This window comes from Leptodactylus fuscus, chromosome 2 (assembly GCF_031893055.1).
Source record: "Leptodactylus fuscus isolate aLepFus1 chromosome 2, aLepFus1.hap2, whole genome shotgun sequence".
Lineage (NCBI taxonomy): Eukaryota > Metazoa > Chordata > Amphibia > Anura > Leptodactylidae > Leptodactylus > Leptodactylus fuscus.
The window spans coordinates 235297616-235318890 of record NC_134266.1 but is presented as its reverse complement, the minus strand read 5'-3'; the positions used below and the strand labels follow the sequence as shown (position 1 = coordinate 235318890).

At 40.7% G+C, this 21275-nt stretch overlaps 1 protein-coding gene across 5 annotated transcripts in view; it reads left to right on the top strand.

The window, feature by feature from the left end:
• The window catches only part of HDAC7 (histone deacetylase 7), a 243983-nt gene that overhangs the window by 154969 nt on the left and 67739 nt on the right, over positions 1–21275 (top strand). The window contains exon 2 of one of the 5 annotated variants that reach the window (XM_075265795.1): positions 10027–10134. The exons of the other annotated variants lie outside the window; for them this stretch is intronic. The gene's annotated coding sequence lies outside the window, so the exon portion shown is untranslated. The remainder of the gene's footprint in view (positions 1–10026; positions 10135–21275) is intronic. 5 annotated transcript variants of the gene reach the window in all.

Genomic DNA, 21275 nt, shown 5'->3' with positions numbered 1-21275 from the left:
TCTATGGGAGGGAGGAAGGGATAGATAACTGTGACATCATCTGTTGTCAGTTGTGAATGCAATGATGGGTCAGCGGTGTTATCTATTGGGGTGTTATCTTCTATTGTAATACTTTATGTAAACAAGATGATTGCTGGAAAGAAAATCCCTACAAATGTTTGTGTAGAATTAGGTTAAGTGGTCTGAGTAAAAATTGCAGTATATAGTATTTATTTTTATATACAGATTGTGACATGGAAAATTTCCAAAAATCAAAAATTCTTTAAAATTAAATTCTTTAAAAAAATATTTTAGGGTCAGTTCACACGAAGTTCTATTGGGAGGCTTTTTTTTTGGAGGCTGATTTTGAGGCGGATTCAGCGTCAAAATCCTCGCCAAGGGTGAACTGACCCTTATAGTGGTACATTCTCTTTTAACTAATAAATCTCCAGCCGTCCTAACACCACCAATCCTGGCCTCCGATATATCACTGAGGCCAGTGATTGGCTACAGCAGTCACGTGTTGTCAACATGATGTCATCACCTCAGCCTTGTAAACATAGGTTGGTGGAGGGATTGGAGTGGCAGTGGTGGAGCAGCAGGGGGTTTATGAGGTTTGTTATTGTATACCCGTGTCTGCTTGTGCCACAATTTTATCCAATCATGGACAACCCAAAGATCTTCCAAGAAACAAGTATCATAGATTGTAAGCTCTTGCGAGCAGGGCCCTCAGTGCCATTGTGTGAAATGAAGTTCTTTGTTATGTATCTGTCTGTATTTGAACCCTACAAATTGTACAGCGCTGCGGAATATGTTAGAGCTATATAAATAACATTTATTATTAAGTATGCCTGTTGCTGGTCATAAACATAGATTGCTTATGATCCTGTCAAACATGACCGTGGCCTGATATGGAATCAAATAGGGTGGATATTTACCTGTTCCTTGTTTCCTGAGATAAGTGGAACAGAGGTGTGCACCGCTACTTATCTCTATGGGTTATATCTATGGTCTACCTAATGGTATAGGATCACTTATTAGCTTTCTTATATAGTGCCATAATATTCGGCAGCGCTTTACAGACATTGTCAGTCACTGTCCCATACAGGGCTCACAATCTATCTTCCCTACCAGTATGTCTTTGGAGCGTGGGAGGAAACCAGAATACCTGGAGGAAACCCACGCAAACATGGGGAGAACATAGAAACTCCTTGCATAATAGAAGCAATCCAGTAGGTCCATCCAAACTTGCAGATTTTCGACTATTTTCTCAAAATGAAACCATTTCTACCAATATCAATGATGGCACCCATTAGTTGTTTCCTGGTCAGATTTTTCTTTTTGTATTATCACATTTAGACATAACCCCCACACACTCCTATATGTTTATTTCATGCTCATTTTTCGGCAGAAGGTTGTTTATGGTCTTGGCAGGCTCTCCTGCTCATACAGAGCTCCAGTGTAACACAACCCCATAGATAATTGCTAATCGATGCAATCCTCCCGCTTCTGACATCTTGTTTGTAGAGAAGGTCTGGGTTCTATGTTATCACCTAAAACAAAGCGAGTTTAGCTGCGGCTGCTATGTGCTTAGATTCTCAGGAAGCCTCACATGTGAGAAGAAGCAGATGTCTGGGGCAGGCATTTCTGAGCCCCGTGCTTCTGGAGAATTAGGATCCTTTTACATTACGTTACTTACTAATGTAAGCAGAATGTTCGGCGTCATGGTGATCAGGAAAGAGTTAGGGATCGGTTTTACTTAGCGCTGAAAAATTTGTATACGTAAAATAAGTTGCATTCCATAAAAATGATGGCGGGAGCGTAATGATAAAAATGTTACACGAGTGAAAGAAAAGTAGCAGATGTTAGGAATGCAACGGAAAAATGTAAACATGCAAGGAGCGCAGAGAAGTTTACTCTGAGGAGAAGCCACAAGGAAACAAAACGCGCGGACTGGTCGGGCCTGTTAGTCATCAGAAGCTGCATTTTAAGTGAGAAAAGCTGGGTTATAAATAGAGGCCCGTCTAGTATTACTAGGTCACTCATTACTTGTAGGGTTGGGGGGGTGACAATGCATTGCTGCTTTATTTCTGCACATACTGTCAAGGATATAGTTAACATATTCGCAGATACTATGGCCTAAGGGGATGTCAGGATAGTTTGGCACTGTGGGTAGTATGAGCCTTTCCTGAATTTTTTTTCTCCCTGAGCACTTCAATGTTAGCAAACAAGACTTTCTCCTTGAGATCATAGAAGGAGATACCAGCAGTTGTACTTACGGTGTAAGCAGTCTTCAAGATGATATTGTTGTAACTATGTGCATTCATTCAGTAGATTATTTGTACTTCTCTGCAGGCAGTACTGTATGTCTCCCAAGAGAGATCTCCAAAAGAACACTTATCCCCTAAATAAAAAGCAAAAAAATTGTGACTAAGGCTGGTTCACATCTGCGTTCGGGCCATTCCGTTCCCCTCTCTGCATGAAAAGTGCAAGCAGCACTTTTCTCTCCACATTTTTCGTGCGGAAACAGAGTGGAAATCACACGGACCCCATTATAGTCTACAGGGTCTGCGGGTTTTCCTTATTTGACCACTTTTTGATGCAGAATAGGTTTCACTCAAACGGAAATCCATTTGCAGATGTGAACCAGACTCAAATTATAGATTCTTTAGTTTCCTCTTCTGTTAGTAAAATAACAATCTTTGTTGCAATATTTATTTTCTAACATTTACTACTGTATTGTGTCTAAGCCAGTGGGGCACTTTTATTAAAACTGGTGACTTGTATTGTCTTAATAAATACCCCAACTGGTGCTGGGAATGAGGGATTTATGAAGAGGCGCCAGATCACTCACATATAAAAACCTACACCATTTAGGATAGATTTCCATTACAACTCATGCCAGAAACTGATGTGGGGTTATACTGAATATGTCAGGCCAAGATGTTCCTGGCCTGCCCTGCTCTTCCCATATTTGGACAAGGGGGCGAGAGAGACGTGGGAGTTGTGGCGCATGTTTAGCGCAAGAAAGGGCTTTGTTACAAATGTGCGCCACAATATCTCCTAGAAAGGGATTGAGAAATCTTCCCTAATGTGTCTCTTTGGTAATAGACGACAAACATCTCCCATGTAGTCTGCTCCTGCAGACATACTCCCTTCTATTGGCCATTCTAGACAATATTTGTTTTGGTATTTGTAAACCAAAACCAGGAGGGGATCCCAAATACAGAAAGGGGGCAAATCCTTCCTTTATAGTTTTTCCCTCTGTAGGTCCCACACTGGCTTTGACTTGTATATACTGATAAGTGGTTTTTACTGAAACCCCCAAAAGTCCTAGAGCTCCCCAGAATCGGGGTCTCCAGTTTATTTTTAGCCAGCTCTGTGTATTCTTAAGACTTTTGCTGTTTCTTCTACAATGGAGGAGAAAACAATTCCTGTTGATGTATACAATCTTACAGTTTCTAGGCACTTCCTCCTGTGGGACAATTATTTTTATTCACAAACTTCCTGTCTTGAGAGATTTATTTTGGCACATACCTGCAGTTTCTAATGTTTTGTAGCTGGGGCTGAGAACATGTGATGGTCTTGTAACAACAACCATATTACAAGGCACTGATTTACATCAGATACATTATATCGATGGGAATCACATCCCTTCTTATTCATGGAAATGCCCCTTGGCACGTTCTGACTGCGGATGACATTCATTGTTAGATCACATAGTAAACAGTCACTAGATGACAGCCGGTAAGACTAAAGTGCAGTCTCTTCATCTAAGACACAAGCTGTCTAAGCGATTCCTCAATGTAACTGCTTGTGAGGAGTCTTCTTTTATATTGGAATATATAGGAAGGGTATGTTCACACACAGCAGATTTTTTACAGGATTTTTGAATCCATCTGAATGGGGTTTGTGGATGTCCATGTGCTTGTTGCTACTAAAGCAAATTATTTTGAGTTGTAGAGAATTTCTGCAGCAAAAACGTGAATATATCCAAATTACAAGGGCAAAACTAATTGTGTCCATTATGTTTTAACAACATCCCTGCTGTATTTTCTGTACCTGCAAGGGATGTTCCTCATCACTTACTACACTGGGTAGCAATTTCGGAGAGCATATATATATATATATATATATATATATATATATATATATATATATTCATATTCCTGTTTGAGCTGTGGTTATGCCTGTGATCATGGTCAGTAGTCCAGCATGATCATAAATGTGACCAAGGTGACGATCGTGAATGTGAGTAAATACATATTGCAATGTGTTGTTCGCAGCTTCTGAGCCTTCTTAAAGGGGTTGTCCATTTTGAAAGGGCCCATGCTTTTGCAAAGATCGTGAGTAATTCTGGCATTACCTTTATGCGTTGTAATGGAGGGACATGTAGGTAGCCGTAAATAGAGGAAAAGGAATCATGGGAACTAGGGGATTACCTTCATGCGATTACCACAACATGGTAATTCCACCCTAGCAACATCACAACAAAGGTGCAGCATCGAGCAGGACAAGAGGATGAAAGAAATAAAAGCTACTACTAGGCAATGGTGTCAGTGCCTACGGCTTATTAAGCACACATTCTAGATTTTTAGAAGCTTCTTTTTGAAAAATCTTCCCATCTCAGCCTCAGAAAATACTTTCTTTTTATTTTTATGACCTTCACCAGTTTACTGTTATGAAGCGCTGCCTACTTAGCTGTGGCTATACACATCAGACAGAAGTTTGGCTGACCAGAAGATCACGAGGCTGTAGCTATAGAGCAGGGGTAGGGAACCTTTGGCTCTCCAGCTGCTGTGAAACTACAACTCCCAACATGCTCCATTCACTTCCATTGGAGTTCCAAGAACAGCAGAGCAAGTATGCATGCTGGGAGTTGTAGTTTTGTAACAGCTGGAGAGCCAAGGTTACCTATCCTTGCTATAGAGGGTACAGAGGCAGCCATTGCTACCAGGCCCTAGAGCCTCAGGGACCAAAAGCCTCTCTCCAAGATTAGAAGACGACAGTATTATACATAGCACATAATAATTGGGGGCCCTGTTACATGTTTTGCATTGGGGCCTGAAGCTTCAGGTTACGCCTCTGGCTGATCTAATCTGTATGGCGACTTTCTATTGCAGGTGTCGGGGTTAAAAAGGATCAGAATGTTAAAGTTTAACGTTCCTAAAGCGGTATTCTCAAGTCACCGCTGGATACCTCTGGTGGTGGCTTATTCCCATCTCCCCATTCAAAACACATGCATGTTCAGCCAAGCCAAGTGTGCATAGACTAGGGGCAGTCAGGAGGAATAGCCACCGCTTTGTTCATCTGCCAGCGGTGGAAGGTTTATGACCACCTTCATGCCAGACCATCCTTGCCTTGTACTTGATGTGTAACCTGTTTTTCTTTTGTAGCCTTTGTCTCCGTATAAAGGGCTGACTTCTGATGGAGCTTCTGTGCAGCTGGTAGTGTCTTATAATAGCGGCGTCTATTCTACTTGGAAACACGCTCACATTTCTAAATACAGTCTCTTGTGAAGAACAAAAGGTTGCCTTCAAAAAAAGCAAACACAAAGGGCCTGTTTGGGCAAGTGCTTCGACTTATAGGATGTCATCGAAATGAAATAATTTGGAAAGTGAAGGAGATATAAATAGTTCCCCGATTGTGTTCTCAGACTGTTTTACTGCATTTAGGAAATCGTGTACCAAAAGCAATTATTTAGTGTTTTGGCAGTGATATCTACATGTGATCACTAAGTCAGTGCTGGAGCCATGCCACGTGGCAGGGACCAGTGCACTCGAAATGTTACTATTGACATACATACGTGTCCTATGTAAGAAAGATTATGGTCTGGTGCTATGGACGTTTGCATGTATCCCTATGGCTAAGATATACCATAACATAGTGGAGACTATCCTCAGAGACTCCCGGTATCTTCAGAATTAAGGGGTTTCTGCACAGCTAAGAGGGTTGTCCAGCTGATTGTTAAAGGGGTTGTCTGGTTCATAGGTAAAGGGGTAATCCAGCTGAAATTTTTGAAAGAGACAGGGAATGGTGTACAATAGGTCACAAGTTCTTGCCCATTTCCTGGGTACCTTGCCTTTCTCTTCTCAAAGGGGTTGTTCCACTATTGATACCTATTCTACAGGATAGGGAATTATTGCCGGGACACACAGGGCCTTACTGCTGAGATTCCCATGTGATTCATGTGAATGAAGCGCCAGGCAGGGAATAAGTGCCAGCACTTTAAAGGGATTGTCACATAAAGACTGTCTATACAGTATGCTCTGATAGGGTATATGGATGTCACAGTGACCCTTCGCTGATAGTATGGCCAGGGTGAACCAAAGTAGAGAAATGTTTTTGATTTCTTATTTTTAGTACATTGTTATTACTGTAGAACTGTAGGCAAGCGACCGTGTAAAATGATGCGAACACTTCAATAATAGTGATGTCATAAAGAATGTAAAATCTGGCAAAAGGGCAGGTTAATGTCACGCGAGAGAATGATGCTCTTTCTTTCTAAAATATTCTCAATAGACTAGAGAAATTCCTATTCTCTCCGAAAGGTTATTCTATTTCTGCTCTCATTTTGATGTCATGTTACAGGTATAATGTGGAAAAATAGTCACAAAGAAGACCGGCGATATGCATGCCACCAAAAATGTACAACGTATAGATCAGAGGTCAAAAAGTGACGTTATTACAGAAACCATAAACATGGAAAATATTTGATGTTACGATCAGATCAATTTGCCATGTTTCCTTTTCAATCCAGGATCTTGTAGTAACAGTGATGGGTAAATGAGACAGACTATTTTTAGTTTAGTGGCTTGTGATGGATTTTTTTATAACATAAAACAAATGTTTAACATAAAAACTTGATTTAAGCCATAGGACATTGTTCGATGACATATTCCCTTTAACACAGTGTTCCCACACAGATACAAATACTTCACCCGTGTTAAAGGTACAGCGCCACTTGTACAATAAACATTAACTTTTCCTTGGTTCTTATATAACATGACGGCACAACCTTTACCCCCACTGAGATCTTTATATGAGGAAGGCTTAGAAAACTGGGTAAAGTATCAACTTACGGAGCATCAGGAATGCTGAAAACCCACTGAACTCTGCAAAGCAAACAAAGGATCTTTCAGTCGCTCTTCAGAAATAATGCATTGGCTCATTTTATTTATCCAGCCTAATATATATGGCGGAATCTCCGATATTTGCTGTCTTCTCCTTCACCATCACATCAATGGGAAGAGATGTTGACACGGTGCAGAAATCGGAGATTATAGGCCGACTATGCATCGCCAGTTTTACCATTGACATGGATTATTTATAGTTCAGTTCAGTTCTGACAGCGACCAATGTGTGCGCGTTTCCTGTAAAGGGCTCGAATTGAGAGTCTCCTAGTAAGTAACAATGAAATGACAACACACATTAAACATATTCTACATCCTTTCCAGCTCTGTTATTATTCGTCGTCCTTTTACTGCATTCGTTTCCTTGTCTATAAGTAGAAGCACATTTCATTTGTAGCATTTTCATTGTGTTCTGTTTTGCCTTTTTTAACAGGTTTATTGCATGTATTTGCAGCCAGTTGCTACTTTGAAGTATATAGTAAAAGATGCAATGCACAACGTACTTACTGGTGTGACTTGTAGTATTTTTGGGATCATTGCCTTTTTTTTTTTTCTAAATGCAGCCTTCGCTGGTTATGGTGATTTTATTGGTGGTTTCCAATACCCTTCTGTAGTGGCGTAACTAGGCATAGCGGGACCCCGTGGGGAACTTTTGACATGGACCCCCCCCCCCCCCCCCCCCCGACGCTGAAGACCTCGACCAACTGACCCCTAACGCCGGATGGCCCAGTACAAGACAATGACGAGTTCATTTAGTAAGAAAAAATAGACCTATGAAGTTCATCCATTTTTTTTGTAATTGATGGTTAAAAATAGATGACTGGGTGATGCAAAACAGACATTAAAAATGGCCTGAAAATGGCTGTTTTTTTCACTGTTGTCTCCATATACCTTAACAGCAAACCGGCCATGTTTACCTTAGCAGTAGAGATGAGCGAGTACTGTTCGGATCAGCCGATCCGAACAGCACGCACCATAGAAATGAATGGATGCACCTGGTACTTCCGCTTTTACGCCGGCCGCTTAACCCCCCGCGTTCTGGCTACGTCCATTCATTTCTATGCGAGCGTGCTGTTCGGATCGGCTGATCCGAACAGTACTCGCTCATCTCTACTTAGCAGCCAATAAATAAAAGCCGAAATCTGCCTGCTATGGGCTTTTTGCAACGATTGCTTGCTTCGTGGCTCCAAATGCAAACAAACTCCCAATCCTCACGTGTGTGATGCCACAAAGCACCATTGCAGACTTCAGGTCACATGACCCACATGTTATATAGCCAGAGCCCGAGCCACAAGTTGTCATTCAACTTTCTAAGAATAAGTATAATTGTGTCATTATGTACAAACCTAGTTATGTGAGCTGGACTTGTCACACTATCCAGGTATTTTATAGCATGCAGGCCCTCGGGGCATGCTGGGAGTTGCAGTGCTGATGTTTTCTGGAAGTTTCAGCATACTTGGAGGTGCACTTCAAGAAAGCAGTTTTAGCAGCTTGCAGACTGTCTGGTTTGCTGAACTTCGCATGCCACACTCAGATTAGGGGTATAGGCCTTTGGCCTATGCAAACAATATGCTTGTGCCTGAGATCCTGTGCTAGTAAATATGATTTTCTCTTGCACACTACATACAGGTTATTATAGTTTACTCGTATTCTTATGTATAACCTGTAGACTGCGTGCATTTTCCTAGGTAATAAGGGGTTAATAGGAAGATTTAGCCTTCCTTATGGGCAGCAGTCCATTCAGAAACCTTGTCTGCTACCAGTATCAGGGTGGCGCCTAGTGTTACAAGGGCATGATTAGCCTGGGAAACATTGGGTAACAATGCCCTAGAGGTGCTTTATGTATTACTTTACCAGCTGTAGTGGCGATTGTGAAATACCCGTCTACTCTCAGAATAATCCGCCCTCACTTATCGCCTTCTTACTTTATATTTATGTATTTATGGGTCCTATCATATTATTGGCAAACAACCTGTAACTCTGCTCCTTATTTTATACAGGGCTTAATGCGACTTAAATAACTTCCACAAGTCGCTTCTTGTACCAGTTGTGAAAGTGTGTAGTGTATGTATACGCTACGCCTGTCATTATACGTTATGTAGCTTCAGAGGAATACATTATGTAAATGGCCTGCCCAGTATAGAAGATGCTGCTAGATACAACTTCACTTGTAAACATGTCAGGATTCTTGTCTGCCATCCTCTAATATAAGGGTTTATTTAGGATCCATAATGAATATGTGTAAAAGATTGAACAGCAAACAACTATGTTTGCTTTGTTACCTGGATGCAGGTGGCAGGTGACTACATGGAGTCTCTGTGTCCTTGTTATTTTTGCTGTAAGGGAAAAGCTCCTGGTATACAGTATATACGCTGACATAACCCAAAAATGTCAATGGCAGGAATACTTTAACATCCTGCAATCTTACAATATGCAAGTGTTCTTACCCGTCTTCCTCTCCTGGATCTGTAAGAACTGGTTGAAAATCTAAGGTAGTCCGGACTCTCACTAGCTCTTCTAGGAGTCCGGTCAGGAATTACCATATATCAGCAGAAACACTGATATTTTCCATATAGGTATAGTAAGAGTAGAAAGTCTGTAGAAGAAAACTCTGTGAACATGCAATGAAAAACTGCGGGAAAAAATGTAATTTTCTGCCACGTTTTTTCTCCGTACCATTTATGCTGCATTTCGCTACGTGTGGCCTTAGCCTTAGGGCTCGGTTATAACACCTCTCTGCATCGCCTTGTATTGATTTGTTTTTATTAAACTATATTATTATATTAGATTTAATTTGATTTTAAGTATGAGTGGAAATGTCAAAAATTCAGAGTGGGGGTGTTGTAAAGGAAACAAGTTTTATGATTTTTTTAAAATCTTTTTTTTTTTTTTTTTTTTTTCTGGCTTTCTCAAGGCTCTTTGCTCAGGAACACAGCAGCTTTCTAAGCAAGTAGTAAACCATGAGAAGCTCAGCTGTTCCCGGCTGGTGTCAGTATGGAGGTTTTCCACAGAGTCTTCTAAGGTGCTAATTAATTTATTATTAAGGCTGCTCTTGGTTTGCTTGTTGACAAGGCTCCTTAATTAGATTAGTGGTTAGGAAGCTATCGCACATAAGGCTGGGTTTACACTGTGGCTGCTTTGTCAAAATCACATGGCGGAATGCATGCATTTTTAGATTTTTAATAGTATGCTCACCCTGCTTCTTTTTCGCACTGTTTTTGAGGCTTTTCAGCACTAAAAGCAGGTCCAAAAAGTCTAAAGATTATCCAATTGATTGTAATAGGTATGAAATTGCTTTTTTTTTTTTTTTTTTTCTCCCTTTCTCAGAGCTGTTTTTTTTTCAGCTAGCCGAAAAAAGAAACATCCTGAACTATTTTGAAAAGCAAAAAGTGCTGAAACTTCAATTGAATCAATTGGACATTTCCTAGAATTATCATGTCCTCGGAGATGGGCAGTATTAAATATATATCTGTGAGAAAGTGAATGGTGTGGTGTGGGAGGACGGGTATATTCCAGCCAGGCAGCTAAAGAGTGTTTGGTAAAGACCCACACCAGGGAGGTCAGCTGTATAATCAAGGCCTGATATTTGGTTGTGTGTAGTGCTAGTAGTTGTGGCACCACACTGACAGAGCTGACTAGTCCAAATAGAACCTACAACAGGTACTGTGCCACCGTTGTTGTTACTAGAACGAGAGTTTGGCAGCCAGGCTCCTGTATAGTCAGGGAACAGTTTCTTATGTTTAGTTAGTTCTCAGCCGAGAAGGTTATTGTTTTGTTTGTTTGTGCCTTTCAAGTGAAAATAAACGCTGAACTTGAGTGTAACCCAGTCTCTGACAGTGGAGGGATATCGGTGCCGAAATGAAAAGCAACGATATTTCCAGCACCGGAGCCATCAGCTTTTTAGCCGTATATAATACCACCTATCTCCGAGGACATGAAAAGTCCTATTAAAGCTTAATAAAAGAAGCAGTGTGAACTTTAACATGTATTTTTAGGAAAACAGCACGTGTAAACGTACACTAAAGAGAATTTGCCCCATTACATAATTCAGCATAGTGCTGTGTAGGCAGTCAAAAGCTCCGCAAATGGGGTTATTGGAGTGGATCGTGGAAAAATGGATGTGGATTTGCCTTTCATCTGCTTGGCATTTCTATAGTGAGCAAAGTGGTGCTTGGCTCCTAATGATGAGGGATGGCTTTAGAAAGTGTCCTTGCGGTATGATAGATACAGTATGTGCCCTGATTGTCTGCATAGACTGAGAGATGTGAGCCCTGAGAGATCTTAGGTTAAGAGGTTTATTTGCTGTCTCTTTCCAGTTCAGACAAACCCTTTCGCTTTCTGTATAAAATAAAACATAGTTAGAACACAGTGATAAGTTCTGGTCGGGCTTGACCTGATTGAGAATCGTATTCTTCTTTGAAGTATTATTTTTCATATTAACGGTTCTTGTCTTGCGACTGAGTAATATATGTCCTTGTGAGAAGTAATGTCTGTCAGCAATACATGAGCCCTACAATGGCGGACCTTTCTCCAATAATTTACTAGAAATAATGTCACCTTTCCATTCCCATTATTACAGGCAGTTAGCTGTACAGATTCGACTTGCCGTCTACTACAGATTTTATTTCCATTTGGTTGCTTTAAGGCCTATAAATTACCATTAATAACATATATAAAGATCTTCCAAGCATAAGATGTGCCATTAAGTCTTTTGTCGTAGTACCCCTTTAATTATGTGGGAGGTTAATGGCAGTATTTTATAGATGGTTGTGGTTTTAAAGGGAGTCTGTCACCAGAACTTTGATATGGGACTTTGATATTGATGACCTATTTTTAGGATAGACCATCAATATTAGATTATTACAGTCGGGCATCTGGGACCCTAAATGATCAGCTATCTGAAGATCTTGCAGTGCTTGGCGGAGCTCCATTTCCTTTTCTCTGGCCAGTGACATCATATCCATTAGTCACATGGCCATGCTGCAGCTCAGTTCCATTCAGATGAATGGGGCTGAGGTGCAGTATCATACCTGGCCACTATACAATGTGTGACGCTGTGCTTGGTGAGCAGTGAGAAGGCCACAGCACTTGTCCAAACACTGAAGCCCCTTCATTTAGCTGATCATGGAGGTCCCCGATGCTGGATCCTACCTGTCTAATATTGATAACCTATCTTAAAGACAGGAGAGCAATATTGTAGACTCAAAAAATCCCTTTAAGCTGACCATATACATTACATATTGACCAAATACTTGTTGGGCTAACATCCACCTTGCCCAACTCCTCTGTACATGTGTATGTTCTAAAAGGGGAGAGATATCGGACTCCTCTGTCAGAATCTTATCTCTGGATTGGGCAGTTGTCTTCCAAATATCCATTTTTCTTCCTTGACATCTGTCAGTGGGGGAGAGTCAGGACCCCTCCATGCACATTAGGTGGTTAACCAGTACCTGCAAAATCAGCACATTCAGCCGACATACATCTGTTAAAGGATTATCTTATCTAATGTGTATGGCCAGTTTTTTCCTATAGGAGATACTATAAAGCACCTCCAAAGTGGTCAGGCGTTACTTATTTCCTTCTCCCATTGACATAAACATGCAATCTGAGCGGAGATGTTTGTATGGCTGACGGCTATCTCAATGAATGACACACATTCATATACGACCGCCATCACTGACATATGTATTAACCCTGTGCTGACCATCCTGCTCAGCATTCAGTATTCTATGTACATGCTGGGTTGTCCTTGGCCCCCGTGATCATCTTTTCTCATATTCCTGTCTGGGCAGATTCCCAGCATCAGGTAGCCAGTATTTGCTATTGATATGTGTGACTGTTGGCCACTAACAAGACAGTTTGACTCCTACGGTGATCTGACTGCATTCTGTCTACCCCAATAAATGTATGTTTGCTGATTTGGCCGTAAGAAAGCTCCTCTCCCAAATGTCTCCAGCTGCAGCTGTCAACAATGAAGCAAGCAATCTATATCAAGTGCTTTACTTAGAAACCCTATCATACACATCCCTCCTACTTCTCTATTTTTATTCTCCAAAACATGTTTCAGAAGCCCCATGAGGACCTCATTCCCAGGGACCCGTTTGGGTCTGTGACTTGTGACTGCTGTGCAGTTTGTCCCTGCTGTCTTACATCATTACCAAGTGATCTGATCTGGGCTCTGGGAAAGACATAGCTATATCTCCGGCTCCAGGGGGTCTTTTTTCAGAAGAGTTACTTGACAGCAGAATATGTCATGTTGTTGACCCCGCTTGGGCTTTGAAGTATAAATAGCGTCTGCTCCCACGAGTACTAAGTGCTATTTAATTAGATGGTCCTCGTTCTCCGGCGTAACCCAGAAGCTAATCCTTTAGTGAGTGTTTTAGCTCCACCTGGTAAACAGGCAGCTCTGTGAGATGAATGGACTGGAGATGTTAATACACAATGCCGTCGTGTTACTACTTGTGCTGTGTATGGTAATAATAATAATTATGTGTTTGGCATAGATATTCTGAGACTGAGCTTTTCCCAGCATCAACACAGTGTTATGATAGTGTTTAGGGTGTATTTATAGTATACTTTAGATATACCGCATCAGTAATGTGCCAGCTGTCTGCATTAATCTTTGCAACCAATGTTGTGTCTTAATTGAAACTGTTCACAGTAGCGTCGCCTCTCCACCCAACTGACCCAAACTATGGGGAGGTCGACCGCCAAATAGCCGTCGCACACCGAGCCCCACAGACTCCATTGACTGTAAATTTCTGTATATTTTCTGGGCTGCAGAGTCAGTAGGCTAAATCACCAACCCTAAGGGTGCATTCACACTGAGTAAACGCTAGCTTATTTTGTAGAGTAAAATTACACTTGTAAATTTTGCTATTTTTACAGGCGTATTTTTTACAGGCGTATTTTTTACAGGCGTATTTTTACACTTGTAAATAAATATCATTGAAGTCAATGGGATAGCAAAATTTACAAGTGTAATTTTACTCTACAAAATAAGCTAGCGTTTACTCAGTGTGAATGCACCCTAACTCTACTTTTCCAAAGCCTGACTGACTCCAACTCCAGCTCTGACTTCACAAATTGCTGACAGATACAGTAAGGCTAGACTCACACTAGTGCTTGGTATACATTTGGGCATTCACTTAAATAATTCGTATAAGGAAAAAATATTTTAGTACCATTTTAGCCAGTGGATTTGAAATATAAAATAATTTTGAGTCTTCAGTAGTTGATACCTTTTTTTAATGGCTAACTATGCCTGAGGAAGAGGCCTAGAGTCTCGAAAGCTTGCAATTTGTCATCATTTGTAGTTAGCCATTAAAAAAAGGTATCAACTACTGAAGACCCTCAAATTTTTTTATATTAAATAATTCGGAGAGAAGTCCTGCAAGCAGGACTTTTTTCTCTGCATTTTTCATGCGGAAACCCACCAGACCCTATTATAGTCTATGCGGTGCGCAGGTTTTCTGCAGGTAATCACTTTTTAGCGGGTTAAGTTTCCGTTTTTTGGGTCCCCAAGTGGACCCAAAGAACAATAAGCCGAACGCTAGTGTGAACCTAGCATCAATCATAGACAGTAAAGCTCCCCTAATTCATTAAAAAGCCAGTGATGTACCAAGCTATGCATCTAATTCATTAGATAATATTAATAATTCTATAATATAATTAAAAAAAATTTTTTCAAAAAAATTGGTTCTGACTCTGCACCCCTGGTAAATTTAGATTATACAGTATGTGACATTTATGTCCAATATTAAGTCCTTAGTCAAACAATTGGGTTGCTGTAGGCAGCCTGGGATGATAATGGCTTCCGGAAAAAGAAGCGAGGTGCCCATTCATCAGGCCATATTCGTCCTGAATACACACACTCCTCCGAACGAGGCCCATTCATTGGGCCTAATCCGGAGCGGAGTGCGCAGCTGGATGCTGGTGCAGTGCATTGACTTTCAGTCACGGCTACCCGGTTTTTGGTCCGGAACCTGAGGCGGCCTCCATCTCAGGTTCCGGACCAAAAAACTCCATCTGAACTTACCCTAAGACTGTGTAGGGAGGTGTCCCTAACCTATAACACAGAGCTGTCACTTTATTCATACATTTCCAGGGGGGATAATAGAGGAACAGATTGTGCTGCAGAACTATTCCAGGGAATACAACTATTTACTAAAACCGACATGTCCGGAGAGGGGACAGAACTTTATGGGGACATTGGATATAGGGATTCTGTAGGAAGGTGCAATACGGTAATTTCTAATCTCCATGCACTGTGTCCTGGAGGAAGCTTCAATATGAAATATGTTGTGACTATGTTGATAGTCATTTCTTACAACCCGTCAGATCTCTTTTTTTTCTATTCATTTTTTCCATCAGCAATGTTTCTATCACTGACTGACAACTAGCTGAGCTTTGTCACGAAAAGAACATGATGTACTACTAAGAAGTCCATGTCTACAGCTTTTCCCATCAGTGGGGTTATTACAGTAGTTTTGCAACAGTTGTTTGACAGGCCGAGTTCCTCTGTGGTATAAGCCGGGAGAGTTAGTACTGCCAGTCAGAGCTTGCCGGCATCCCAGCCAGGAACACACGCTGCGGCCCGCCATTGACGTTTGCATTGCCTTTTATATCTCCCAGTCTGGGGCTTGTTTACGTCATAACAATATAAAAAGAGCAGGGCATGTTCTGCTTTCTTCTGAAAAAAGAAAACACCCTGCAGATTTTCATTAGGGAAGCAAAGCCGCCTCCTCGGGGTTAACTCTTTCAGCTCCTCACATGCTGCTTACACAAACGTCTCCTCTCTCTTTTACATTGAGATTTGTCTCCGCTTCACCAGGGCAAGGTTCTCTTTATTGTAAGATGGGACACAATAGTGTGACATATCTTCTACAATAAGGCAATAATAACCCATAATATAATGGGCTGGAATTGTTAAGAAGTATTATTACATGGATTATACAGATTTCACAGATTGTTAGGCCTCCTGCACACGACCGTAGTGGTTTTACTGTATGCAAATACTGATCAACAATGTGCAAAAAAACATGTCCGTATGTCATCCGCAATCACGGATCCACAAAGTGACTTGTATAGATCCTCTACATAGGCCGCACTTTTATCTGCAATTGTGGATATAAACTACAGTGGTGTGCATGAGGCCTTAGTCATAATTGCGACACATAATTGACTTCCAGGAAGTGATGATGGCTATTTGGAATCTTAAGGTATGTTCACATGGAGGAAAAGGTGCCGGAAAGCTTTTCTGCCATGTGTACATTCAGCGCAACTCTCTGCCATGGAAGCATGCAGCATCAGCATCTCACTCCTGTGTAGGCCCGAATGAATGGGCCTACACTGGAGCATGTCTCGTACCGCGGACGCCGCAGCTGATTCAGCTGCGGAATCCATGGCAAGATAAGTCATATCGCTTCTTTTTTCTGCTACTAGCTAACAGAGAAAAGAAGTGAGCCACTCCCGTTGAAGTCAATGGGAGCCTTTTTGACAGCAGATTTTGAGGTGTATTTTGCGTCAAAATCCGCTGCCAAAAAACTCAGTGTGAACATATCTTTAATCTCACAAAAAATATCGTTTCAATCAAAAATATTCCTTTTTTACACAGGCACTTATCTACTTGAGAATTAAAGGGAACCTGTCACCATGAAAATGCAGTGTAATCTACAGACATTGTGTGATAGCGCAGGAGAAGCTGAGCAGTTTTATATATAGGTTTATAGGAAAAGATTCAGTGTAATTTGTCAATTATTTCTCTGTTCTTTCTATGTGGGAAGGAGTTATTGAGTCCAGTGGGTGGTCCTAACAGTAACTGTGCATACAGAGAGAGCTGTCAATCACTATTAGGACCGCCCACTGGACTCCTTACAGGCATAGACTAAACAAAGTAATAAATGGATACATAGTAAGTTATACTGAATCCCATAAAGTTACTCATCAATTCACTCAGCACCTCCTGCTCTATAACATGCTGCATTTTCATGGTATCCGGTTCTCTTTACAGCATGTATAGTAATACAATTATTATTTGGGGTGAAATTAAATATGACGCATTACTCCAATATTTGCCAGATATAGTAAATTCTTTTTTACTTTTCGGCACAGTTAGTTATTATGATTGTAGCGATGACTGAACATGTCAGATTTTAGATGGCGTTGCAGAAATGGAGTCCAAAACATACGAGCAATGTCCATTGGGAAAATTATTCTGTTCATGCCAGTATCTTTGCAATTGTCGAATGTTTAGACCAATATGTTAAAAATGATGAAATATTTTATTGGACGTGGGAATTTAATTATGGTGGTAGAAGTTGCGTGTCATGTGACAGATACACAAAGTATAATCCATTGGGGGCTGTGTGTGCATCCATACAACTAGATGAACTACAGCTAACTTTTTTTTATCTTCCCATAACCTATGCCATATTATTCCATAACTTATGCCGTACCGTTCTATAACCTATGCCATACTATGCCATTAGTGATGCATGACATCCCCATTACTTATGTTATTCTATTCCATAACTTAAGCTGCAATACTCTATATTCTATGCCATACTATTCCATAACCTATGCTGCACTACGTTATAATCTATGCCATACTATTCCATGACCTAGGCTATACTATTCTATAACATATGTCATACCGTTCTATAACCTATGCCGTACCATTCTATAACCAATGTCATACTATGCAATTATCTATGCAGTACAAACCCATACTATTCCATAACCTATGCTGCACTACTCTATAACCTATGCTATACCACCCGATAACCTATGTTATACTACTTCATAACCTATGCCGTACCGCCCCATAACCTAGGCCGTATGCTTAGTGAGTGTCTAAAATAATTTCAAGGGAGACAAGATGTTATCCAACATCTTCTATTGGAGGACAGTCTGGCGACTCCTATATTGTCCCATTGACATTAGATAGTTGTGGGGTGTAAACTGATTTTAGAGGGATCTGCCAAATCAGATGTGTATAGGTAGGCTTAACCCTCTAATGTTATCAAATGTGCACAGTGATATAGAGGATCTGCAGAACCACTCGGTCTGTAGTTTCCCTGTGCGCTGTAAGAAAATTCAGAGAAACAATCTCATTGTAAATATTGTGTGGGGATAAATAAGGGGGTTTTGACTCTTGAGAAAACATTCTTCTGCACGGAAAGATACAAAGACTTAGGTCTGATATTTTTAAATACTATAAATTCTTAGAAAGCTTCTTTAAGAACAGGATTCTTGCAATGTGTGTGCAAGAAACCTGAAAAGCAACAAGTTCTTTAATCCTTCAAAAAATGTGTATGCTTGTTTGGTTTGAAGTTTTTTAGGGCTTATATTGTCTAAGGGGCAGTTGTCCGTATAAAAATGTCCGGCCATTGAGCGACAAACGATAATTTGCCTGTTTCGTTGTTGTACAGCCATATCGTCAATCTGCAAGTTCTATGCCCGTATAAAGGACCCTTACAGAGAAGGGATTTGCTTCATTTCAGACCGGTCCTGACTTTTTGATGATAAAATATTTTATCTTTGAGAAAATAGTGGTTATAGCCCATATCCTAACTTAAAAGCAAGCCTTATCGGGATAATATGTGCCATTAGCTGCATTTCTGTGTGCACACATAACAAAGCCTCCTTTTACAAATGTTTGTACAAATTTATCAAGAAACATGGCCCAAAACATAAAACCACATAAAAGTCCTCCTTCCTTGACTTCTGCCAGTGCACTTTGCTTTGTTTTCATGTGTAATGTTGTGAGAAATGTCCGCTTTCCTGATAAGACCTATGTGCAAATGAAAGTTTACAAGGTGCTATTCTATATATACTGTAATCGCCCGGGTAATGACTGTGTCCTTCCTGATATTAATGTGTACTTTTACCTCTGCAGACAGAAATAGCAAATAGCTCATATACGCACCACAAGCGAATCATCTACTAGAGACTACAGATTGGAATTTTCCTCTTGTTAAACAGTCCAGGAATTTAGTTCCTGTAAGTTTCCCAGGTCTTTGTGGATTGGTTTCTTCCCTATGTATATGTCTATCGTATGAAAGTCTGTTTGCAAACTTCTCAAGCCCATGTTATGTCATTTTGTTGGCAGCACGGTGGCTCAGTGGTTAGCACTCTTGGCTGGCAGAACTGGCGTTCTTGGGGGCGTATCTATAAGGCTGCGGCAGGAGCAAACGCTTTCAGGTCCAAGACCCTGGGAGGGCTGTAACACCTACAATATACCACTTTACCCATTCCAATTTTTGCATGGGGCTCAGGAGCCCCTCTAGGTCTAATACAACCACATGCTTATAATATGTTACACTTATTACCGCAATAATAGCGCATACATGGACCAAATCAATCAGACAATGAGATGAAATCATTTCATTGGGGAAGAATTAGACCGGTTGAAAGGGTTCCCAAAATTTTTATATTGATGCCCTATCCTTGATATAGGTTATCAATATTAGATCCTGGGGGTTCAGTATCTCAGCACCCATGTTGATCAGATGATTGATGGGGTAAGTGGTAGTCTCATCTTATTGACAGTAATATCACATCCACCAGTCATGTGCTTCATCTCCAGCTCAACCCAATTTAAGTGAATGAGATAGAGCTGAAATACCAGGCATGAAAGGTCACAAGTAATTAATTAAGCTGCAGTGAACACACTTGTCATGGAATTTTTGTCAGGTTAGTGTATGTAAAATCATTCCAATAATCCAGGCCAATGCAAATGAGGTATAGTCATTTTTTTTTTTTTTTTTCAAGACTATGATATCATTATAGACCATTTGAGAAATTGTGGTCCCCCTCTCTGAGTGGTGGAGCGGAAAACTCCTGTGCTTATTTTAAAGGTAAAAAAAAGCGGTGACAGATCCTCTTTAAATTAATCCTGAAAGGAAGGAGAAAATCTGAGTTTGGGCGAAATAAAATAAAATATATATATATATATATATATATATATATATATATATATATAATGTATATGTATGTATGTATGTATGTATGTATAAGATTTGGAGCAAAATTAAGTAAAAAGCCTTGCAAATCCAGACAGGACTCCTAGGAGAGATAACAGTCCTCCTCCAGGTAAATCCAGACCGGACTCCTAGGAGGGCCGATGAGTACTCCTTAACCCACCCGCATGCAGTGATAGGGCTAGTTCACACAGGGTTCCACGTGAACACATCCCGTTGCGACTTTCCGCACTGGATTAGGCCCTAATGAATGGGCCTAGTCTGGAGGGTGGTGTCGCAAGGCGAACGTCGCGGCTGAATCAGCCGCGTAATCGCCTGAAGAAAGGGCAGCTCGCTTCTTTTTTGGTTTGTTCTTGCTCGCGGAAAAAGGAAATGACCGGCTCCCATTGATTTCAATGGAAGGCGGCAGGATTCTGACGCGGATTCCGCATCAACATCCTGACCATTTTGCCCCCTGTGAACTAGCCCATAGGCAACTTTTCTTATATCAGTGCGTGTACACAGAAAGCTGTCAATCACTGTGTGCACAGAGTAATCAGGACTCTTCCTGGCTCTCCTAGGAGTCCTGTCAGGGTTTACTGCTTTTTACTCACAAATCCTGCTCCAAATCACATAAACCTCAGCTAAGGCAGCAGAAATGACCTGACAGCTTTGCTTTAAATGCAAGTTTGCAGAAACAAATGGATTATATATTGCTTAGTTCAAGAAATCAGCAGAGCATGCAGGCTTCAGTTGTGTCCAGCATTCAGTGGCTGGCATCCAAGACAATAGTGAGAAGTTGGTTCTAAGAAATGTGAGCAAATTGAATTGGGATAAAATGACTTGAAAAAGCACTTTGTCCGCACATATTTCACTGTAATTATTCAGCATTTCGTTAAAAGGTGGAATTCTAAGTAACGTTTTATATATACAGCGTGACACTTAGTATCAGTTCCTTGTTTATACGACATTTTACAAAAAATATGATTCACTCCTCTCTGGTCGCGTGGAAAAGCAGAAAATAGGCCTCCATGTTTGCGCAGATGAGGTTTACTTATCGAACATGACGCCTTATTTCCATCCAAAACTGAGCTCTGCTAACATTGCGTTTATTAGGAACCCATTGACAGTAATAATAATGGTCATAGCACAGATATTCTCCCATATAGTAAATCTCTGTCCTGACTGATAAATATTACAG